Source organism: Porites lutea, chromosome 1, assembly GCF_958299795.1.
Source record: "Porites lutea chromosome 1, jaPorLute2.1, whole genome shotgun sequence".
Taxonomy (NCBI): domain Eukaryota; kingdom Metazoa; phylum Cnidaria; class Anthozoa; order Scleractinia; family Poritidae; genus Porites; species Porites lutea.
Genome location: NC_133201.1, coordinates 44,321,972 through 44,331,541, shown reverse-complemented (window position 1 = coordinate 44,331,541; position 9,570 = coordinate 44,321,972). Strand labels below are relative to the sequence as shown.

The following is a 9,570-nucleotide window of genomic DNA, read 5'->3' as shown; positions in this document are numbered from 1 at the left end:
ATTTTCCTCTGTGAGGCTGCCAAGAACCCGCTTTGCGCCGAGCCGGAGTACGGTTCTTTTCCCCTGGTCCAATTAGCCATGATAGACTTCGCATCATTTGCAGGATTACATTTCCAGTTTTGTCCACCAGAATAATTTTTACTTTCCCCAAGTGGCAAGTGATTTCGGCGTCTTCTGCTGGCGTTCAGCTCTTCTCTTTCCTCGCTTCTTAAATCACTAAACGTCCCTGGCTTTGCTCCAACTGTGAAATCGTCCGCATTGATGGAATAAAACTTGCGACTGCGTCCCATTTTCCCCGCCATAACATGAATCATTTGCATCGATTTATTGGTGGGTTTTATATCTGGTAATTTGCAAGCATATGTATTTCGACTATCGTTTTTTGCCACGACATTATCGGCTTCAAGATGGAATTCTCTCATTTTACCTTTTCTCTGTTTATGAAAGTCATCCCGCACGCAAAGCGAGCCTCGGTGGTCTTTGCTGTCCTTTAGTACGTAGCAAGAATCCTTTTCATGTTGGTCTTGGGTTCTGGAATCAGCGCTGGTTCTCAAATCGTGATCCGAGAAACTAATACATAACTCATCAAGAGACAAAAAGGATTCCATTTTCCAGAAAAGTGATCTCTCCCCACGCAGATTTTCCTTGCTTTTTTTTCCGAAGAGAAAAAAAGGTGTTGTATTTCAGTTTTTCACCAAGGGTTAAAGACTGCTAACCTTATCGGACTTTTCCGTCGTCTTCAATCTACATCTCGAACGCCATAATTCAAAACAAACGCTGCAGTTGTATAGTAGACTGGAAAATGCTCAAGCTTAAATACACGATTTTCGCAAGGCGAAAATATTAATTTGCATATAGTGCGCCCGAAGCCTTTCAATCACACACCTGTCGTGCAAACCAATGTGCTCAAGTTTTACTAAGTAAAGAAAAACAAAGAAGTGAAAGATGGTATATTTTAACCCGGCCTTCGGACATACAAAAGCTGTCGCTTTAATATCCTGATTTTCTCTCGCGTAAATAATAAGCAGTGTGGAACTTTTTGAGATTTAAGGCTCTAAGAATGAAACCTCTCTGGGCTTTAATATTTCGCTATTTTAATTTTTGGAGATAATTTAATGATCGATCAGGCTTTTTAAAGAAAAATAAACCCGAATGTTAACCTCTTTAGCAGCGGCAAGAGACCTTATTGCCATGGAGATCAAGATAATTAACTATTCTCAGCCGGCCCTCTAATTAAAAAAAAAAATGATCCCGCGAAGTTTTGGAAGTTGGGCTTCCATTTGTATAAGAGTATAAATACAAAGGAAGATAGCGGGCAGCTACTTCGAATTGAATAAAATATGCCTATTTAAACAGCAGATCACCTGGGGATGTTTTGGCCGAGCCCAAAAGTAAAATGGCAGATGTCAGTCTTGCACCTGAGGTTCGAAATGAAAATGGCATGCTGATTAGCTTTCACTAATAAAAATGAAGACGGAGCGTAAATCAGTCAGAAATTAATAATAATTTTATGAGGACTCTAAAAATAAAATTAACTGTGGGTCGGCACTCGTCTCTTTGCACGCAGCTGCAAAATTTGAGATTTTTCGTGTGTGCTTCCGAAAACTCTAAACTGAAATCGCGAGGTTGGCAATTTTTCGCGTTCATTGTACAATTTGCGACTTCTGCAAGGTTGAGGAACTTTCGTGTACATTCCCATTTTCCCGCTTTTTTCTCGCTCTAAGTCACAAAATTCGGGAGAATTGCAATAAATTGCAAGGTCGACGATTTTATGAGATATTTGCAATTTTCGCATTTCTTTGTCAAGTTGTTGAGTGAGTCAAAAGCCATGCAATTGCGGATTTTACAAAATTTGCGAGAATTGAAAAAAAAAGGATTTTTTCGTTACCTGCCATTTTTCGCAGTTCTTTGTCATGTTGATGATCGAGTCGAAAACCAGTTGCAGATTTAAGACCATTTAAAAAAAACTGAATTACGAAAAATTTTAACGTTGATTGGGTGGGGCCCTCTCAACCTTCTCTTTCATTGCTTTACACTGACACAACTAATTTTCGACTTTTTGCAAATTTTCCAATTTTTTTTCAAAATTTTTCCAATTGTCGTTTTTTTCAGGTGTGTTTAATGTATGTTTGCTGAGTGATCAGTCACAACTAAAGCGAGTCAAATGTCTAACCTTTAAAATGATTCTATAGATAACCTCAATCACGCATAGAGAACTTAGCAGGTTTGTAACTTGGTTTTGCAAATTAGACATATGTAAACCTAGTAGGGCAAGAAAATACAAACAGCAGAAATAAACATGCTAGTAAAAATTCATTTTATGGAAAACTTAACGCTTTGCATGACTGTTGTTTAAACATACTTTGTCAAAGTATAGTTCAGGCACCTGCTTATTGACACTCCGTTGTTACGGACAGTTTTCACGGCAAAAGCCCATACTGTGCAGGCAATCTAGGGTCAAAAATTAGCTTTTGGTTCGCCGAAAGGAGTACACCCCTTTAGAATCACGTTCACGGCAAAAGGCAAACGCTAGATTCAACTGAGTCGAAATTTTCTTAAATAAAGAGATGAGCAGGTGAAAACTGTCCAAAATAATTTTTTGTGGATGAACCTGAAATGAAACTACTTATTCTTTTGTGGATAAAATAAATAGTGGATGACAGGTTATAAGTAAATAAGCTTTTCTCCGTTCTTAAGTAGTGTCAAATGATGGAATACGTGGACGACACCAAGTTCCTTTTATCACTTCCTCCTCACGACGTGAGTGAGGCGGTGGTTGCGCTTAACAGTCACCTCATGTAAGCTTCAAGGTGGTGTCGTGCAGCCTCGTCCCCAAGGCTTTTCCCTCAAAAAATGGGTGGGGCCGAAAAAGGCCCTGGCATCGGCTGGTCACGTGTCTCCTCGCACACCCTCAAATCCTGGGTATAATAAATTAGAGCCATGTGAAAAGCTAAAATTATGCGTAACCTCACAGCGCGCGATCTTGGGCGACCTATTATATCTTTTGATTAACGAAAAGTTTTACAAGGTTTTGTTTTTGTCACAGATACTGGCTAAGGTAATTTTTTGCTTTCTTCCGATTTCTATGAAGGGGACAGCGAGAAACATTTGTAAAACTTCTGTTTATAGAGCGGTATAAATGACAAACAAGCTATCTTACGTGCATAAGTGTTGTACTGGAAAAGTCCGCTGTCTCGACTCTTCTGACATTTTGTTTCATTTCTTGCGAAGTGGACCGCCGTACACAGCCTAGTTCTATATCATAGCGACACGCGCTGGTTTAGACTTATCCTTTATGGACTGTATGACCCGTATTTTTTAAAAAAATCATTGCATGTCATTGACCTCTGCGATCAAACGACTGGCAACAAGGAAAGACTTGGTTGCATTTAAAATCGACAGAGCTGTAGTCGATTCCAATCGATCAGTCAGTCTTCTCTTTAATATAAGGAAAATCCTTTGTACTTATCCTCGGAAGAGAAAAGATATATTAAAGAGTTCTTCAAATGTTTCAGATCGGCGACCTGTCATCGTTCCTGGCTGGAGGGCTGACTTGCATCCGGCGCGGAGATTTGTTTGTTTCATGGTCGGGTTGTAGAGAAGACCAGACTTCATAAAGCATTTTGATGAACAATTCTATTTCAGTAAAGTTCAATTTGTTTAAATTCTCTGCAGATCTGGAGGCAAAGGCCCGGATTTTTGTTTGACATTGGAAAAAATCACTTTCCGCTTGATCGTACAGTAATTCCACAGTCACGATGAAGTTTAGTTGAAGTACTAGTCGATAACAGTGGGACATAACAGCTTGTCTCAACGCGGAAGCATTTGATATATTTCGTACGTGACAACGTCGAGCCGGTACCAGCGGTACGCCCTTTCATAAACTTCTAGCATTTGAATAATGCGCAATTAAATGGATTTTAAGCTTTTGAATCGCACACACGCGAAAATATTGACAGATTTCGCGATGATATTATTTTCGATTGTTACTCCCTTCTGTCAGCCCAAATTAGCGGGTTGCATATAAATTAGCTTCTCAGGAATATTTAGGCTGCACACGTGACCAGCCGATGCCAGGGCCTTTTCCCGCCCCACCCATTTTTTGAGGGAAAAGCACTGGGGACGAGGTTGGGTGTCGTGCGAACTCGCTTCTAATAAATCCTGATAAAGTCAAACTATTGTTAGTGAGCGTACCTAACCTGACAAGAGCTTTGTCACTACCCCCTGTCTACCTTTCAGGAAAACTAATTTATCCCTCACGATCGGTTGTCAAGGACGTTGGGCTGTGGATAAACTCTAACTTCCCTTATGATAATGATGAGCCTATTCTTAGTTGTCTTCAGGCTGCCTCTACAAATTAATCTGCATTTCGACGTATTTGTAACTTGCTCGATAGAAAGACACTGATCCTAGCCATTAATTCTTTTGTGTTCACCAGGGTTTTTCATTGTTCAACACTAGAGTGGAATAACACTTCTTAGAAAAACACTCGTAAACTGCAGCTTATTCAAAACTTTGCCTGATTGTTTTAGAGCTTAGGGAGTTTGATCACATTTCAGAGAGGCGTAAGTCAATTGGATGGCTCAACGTCTACAACAAACTCTTTCTTAACGATGTGGTCATGGTTCATAAATGTATAAATAATTTAGCAGCACCTTATCTATCCAATTTATTCAAACCCAGATTTAGCGTCAGCAAATGGTCTACTAGAAAGTCTGGACTCTGCAGTCTAAAAATCTAATTCGAAAGTTCGAGCGTGTCTACAAAGTATATTCTGTACCTGCGCTTGTTTGAGGGCGCGTGACCGATCTATCTCCAGACCGTACTCAAGTATTACGTGCGGTTTTTTCACAAAATTTAACCCAACAACATTTGAAGAGATAAAATGTATGGCGGGCCACTTTTTTTCTATTCAAAATAAAAATCTTCGCATTCAAAATGATCAGAAACTGATAACTGACTTTTCGATCTATGAATGCCTCCACTTGACTGGACCGGAAGTTAACTTTGCGATTGACGTCTGAGAGTTTCTTGAGCTTTTCTGCTTAGTTCAGAGATTGTTTCAAGTTCGATTGCATATATATCCAGATGTTGCCTTGCTGTTTGCGTTTTAACTGGAATGGTCATCGTGGCATGTTACCTTGCGCGGCATTGCGTGGTAAACTGGTCCATTCAACTGGAGGCACTGATTGTACGAGAGCAGCTGTGGAGTTCGACCCTTGTCACTATTCATTACCGTTAATTCAAATTGTTAATAAATTAATAACCAACATTATTATTCATTCAAAATATTTCCCAGATTCTGATTGGCTAAAAGCACATGTTTAATTCACCATAACCAGTTACTGATGACCCAATTTGGAAGAATTTTATGTTTAACGAGGAAATGACGTCAAAAATGCAGAGTTCGTGCAGCTTAAGGCACCGTTAACCGAGAAGACCTGGGGACGAGGTTGAGTTGTTTTGGTTGCGGAAACAAAATTGGCGGTCATTTCACTCGTTTCAAAAGTAAGAACTAGGCGAAAAAATAGCTAAAAACATGGCAAGAACAGCAAGAAGACAACTCGAAGGGCGACATCTGCTATTTGGAGAATATTTGCGGAGCTGGACAAACCTAAACGTGCACTATCGAAGATGAACTTAACATCGATGAATCGATGGAGGTAAGCATGTTTTAGCCATGTTTTTAAACTAGGAATTATTTTGAATGAATAATGAAACAATTATTGAATTCGGCTTTCGTATCATATGAAGAATTATGGAGATCTCGGAGGGTGTTATCCGTCAAGGCTGTAACACCCTCCTTGATCTCCATAATTCTTCGTAAGATACTCAGCCTCATTCATTAATTGTTAGGTAAAACGCGAGACGATAATAACAGCCGCGTGAAACCACAGTGAAATGCGAGACAAACCACATAAAATAAAGCATTGCATCGTAGAAAAACTTCCATTTCACTTTACTCAGCAGCAGATTCAAGAACAGGACAGGTAAGATTTTAAATCACATTTAATTTCCATGTACAGTTTACAAATAAAAGTGTGGGTTCCCTGTGTGATAAGAGGGGAAAAAAACTGCAATATATTACAAAAAAATATACCAAAATATATCAATTTTTTGTCTACAAACTGTAGGTCAAACAACAAAATCGCAATAATGTATATAAATACATTAGGTATCAATGAAAAAATATAATATGTATACATTTTCGCACAGCTAATCGACAGCATTGCCTCGTGAAGACGAGAAGAAAGCGGTTTGAAACGGCGCAAACACTAGAGAAGTGAAGGATTGCGTTCACGGCATACGGCGAAAAGCAGAAATGGCCATAGGATAACTTATGTATCGGGCAACAATTAAAAAAATAAATAACTTGCATACATTGCCGCGGCGAGTGAAAGCTCCCCTTCATGTTGAATGAGGCAAACGCGGCGAGTAAGCTTAAGGTGATTCCCTAGTAAAAGAACCTAACATAGATTGTAAATGAAACTTGGTACACTGATGTAACAAGTCAAGAAGATGATAAAAAAGTAATAAAAAGTGGGGGTCACCGTGCTCGTTTTGACGTCACAATGCTGACAAATACGGCTATTTTGGACCCTTTGACAAAAACCGCGCGTAGCCCAAAACTAGACAAAAAGGAAAGATTTTTTCAATGATGTATGTGGTATCGCACAGAATTTGACTTTAATGTATTGTTTATCCACTTACGTACCATAAAAATGCCTTTTAATGCCCTCGTTTTTACTTTACGCTCCAAAGTAAAATTAAATTGGACACGCGCTATTCGACACGTGATAGCTCAATCCGTACAATTTAGTAAAATTGTCAAAAAAACTGAACATAGATTTGTGCCAATTTTTTTCTCACCGAAAGGAAGCACTGTCCTTATTAAAATCATGAAAGAAAAAATGGAGGTCACCGTACTCGTTTTTGCGGTAGAGCTGCAGAAAGTGGGCACCAAATGCATTTTCCTTAATTTTTGAGAGAGGGCTGGGGCGAGTTTCAAAATAGAATGTATGTGAAAGGGGGAAGAAAGTATTAAAAAATCCGTTTTTACAGAATTAACATCGAGATATCACATTTAGGACACAATGTGATAAAGAAAGCGTTTAAATGAAAATCAAAGTGAGTAAGCACAAATTAAACATCCACTATCGAGGTTCTCCGTGAGGAAGTCGAACTCAGCCACACGCGTACTGCTTACGTTATGCACATTCCCACCACATTGAGCCTCACCTCGGCAAGAAACAACCGCAAGCAAAAATTGCAATAGCGTTTCTCTTCGGTCAACTTCATTTTAATAATGTTACTTAACATGCTCTTTTTTACGGCATCTTGTTATGCGCAGTAAGAGATGCGCAATGCAAAACCAGGGAATCACCTTAAGTGAGAAGAGGTCTTTTTCGGCTTTTGTTACACACGCCGAGAAAAAAGCTCTTTTCTTCACTTTTCGAATGGAGGTGAGCGACAGCCGAAGGCTAATGGTCATGTGATCGTCCCTGCTGTCGATTGCCGTGCAAGCTTTTCGTGACTATCGTGAGAAAACAAGAAAATAGAGACCTTTAGATTCTAGGACGAGAACGACTACATGGGTGTGCCACCTAAAGTGCAGCCTATGTTTGTTAGCTCTACCTAAAGAATCACTGGGTTACACTGCGCTCACGGACGTTTGCCTTGCGCTCTCTTCTAAGACAAAAAAGCTTTAGTCTGTTTGGCCTAAAATCAAGCTTTGTTTCCCCTAAAAATTTGACACCATACTGGGCCCCGAAAGACGTGTGAAAAGTTCCTCCATAACAGAAGGGTGTTTTGCTAGAGTTAACAAACGTTTTGCTTACATGAGTTTCAAAATAAAGGTGCAAAAACTAATCAGCATAATTATAGCACACAAACATTGTCATCAAACTCCTGGCCTGTAGCCTGAACAAGCCAAGCAAATATAAATAAAGCATATATACCTAATTGCAAAAACGTTGTCATAGAAAAATGAAAAAAAGGAAAAAGCCAAATAGGAATTTATTTGGGTGGTAAGCCTAATGAATTCATTGCCAGCGTCCGCACATGGATGTCGTATTTGCCTGTTGAAATTTACTATTGTTTTAAAGCTGAAAGACAATAAAACTGAAAATTCCAGCGGGGAAATGCAACCGCTGCAAATGAATCTACCATGAGAATGTGGCTTAATTAGCCTATTTAATTCCTATTTGGCTTTTCCCTTTTGTCATTTTTATTGCAATTAGGTGTAACGAGAAATATTCGTCAAATGGTCTCGTTAAGTAAATTATATACTTCACTTTGCGAAAGAAATTTATCGCTTGTATTCGTGTTACGCATCGAAAAAGCATCGTTATTCCCCCATGACACGGTTCCACGTGCCACACAAATCTGTGTAAAGCCCTTCCGACTTAGCACACTGTCCCATTCGGCCATTTTGTTTATTGGAAGTTCCCTTCATCCCCAGGCTCTCATTCTACTGAAAATCGCACCTGCCGCAAGGACTTATGGGTTGCATTTGTGTTCTGAGGAATGTTTTATTAGTCTCGTATTTCGAATCCTTTTCCCTTTGTCTTTAAAACGGGCATCTTCCATATACGTGCTAAGAAGCTGTTTTATTAAAAGGCCAGGAATAAAATATATAAAACATTTAAGAGCGGCTGTCTGTAAATATCGAGAATTTGCCGTCAAAGCTGAAATTTCGAAATACTTCATTTTCAGTGAGGAAAAACCCTTTGGTGAAATATTTTCGAAAATCACAATCAAAGTTTCCAAAGGATTTTCTTTTTCGAGAAAACCGCTAAAAAGTGAAATGCTGCCCCACGTCATATAGTCACCGGTCTAAAACCTTTGAATTTTACTATTTTCAAAGCCCTCGGGAAGAAAGGCGTTTGAAGGAAACAAGTTCATCTTTGGCAGGTAAGTAAGGCATCCCAGTTACAATACTATTTGGTAAAAATATTGCAAGATAACGTATTTTTTACTCGGTTAAATATCGCCCGAAGATTCCTATCTTCAGCACTTTCATAAAAAATGAAATTTGGCCAAACTTTAAAGGAAAAAATCACGGCTTGGTACATGAAAATTTTAGAAGAATCATTATACCTCAGAAAAGTCCTACTGTTGTAGTATAACATATGAAAAATCCAGCTTGGGCAAGTAAAAAGCAACCCGTCGAGAGAGGTAAACGCGAAGTTCAGTATTCAGGTTTAAGCCCCCCGGTCAATTGTTTTATGCGGAGACAGGTCGTGCTGGAGGCACGCTTTTTTCTATTTTAAATTACATACTTTAAATCATATGCTTCAGTAACTGCATGTTCTACTGTCGAAAGTACAGTTACAATACAGTTACCATAAAAATTATCAAATTGATCAATGATAGGCTTTCCAAGTAAAACCTAAGATTTAACTGCTGAATAAAAAAGATATCCGCTGCTCTCAGTGTTTAGTAACAACAGACGTAGCTTGGAACCCCCGGGAAAAAAAATCGAAAAGAAACCCCCACTCCCCCCGTCGGAAATTGCCTCCGTTTGGACCCCCCATTCCCCTCAGCAATTCAGTTTCCTATCGTGCTTTC

The 9,570-nt window shown here is 39.2% G+C and overlaps 1 protein-coding gene across 1 annotated transcript in view; it reads right to left on the bottom strand.

Moving 5' to 3' along the window:
* LOC140952123 (uncharacterized) overlaps nt 1-9,570 on the bottom strand; it is a 57,476-nt gene that overhangs the window by 19,890 nt on the left and 28,016 nt on the right. The window lies entirely within an intron of this gene.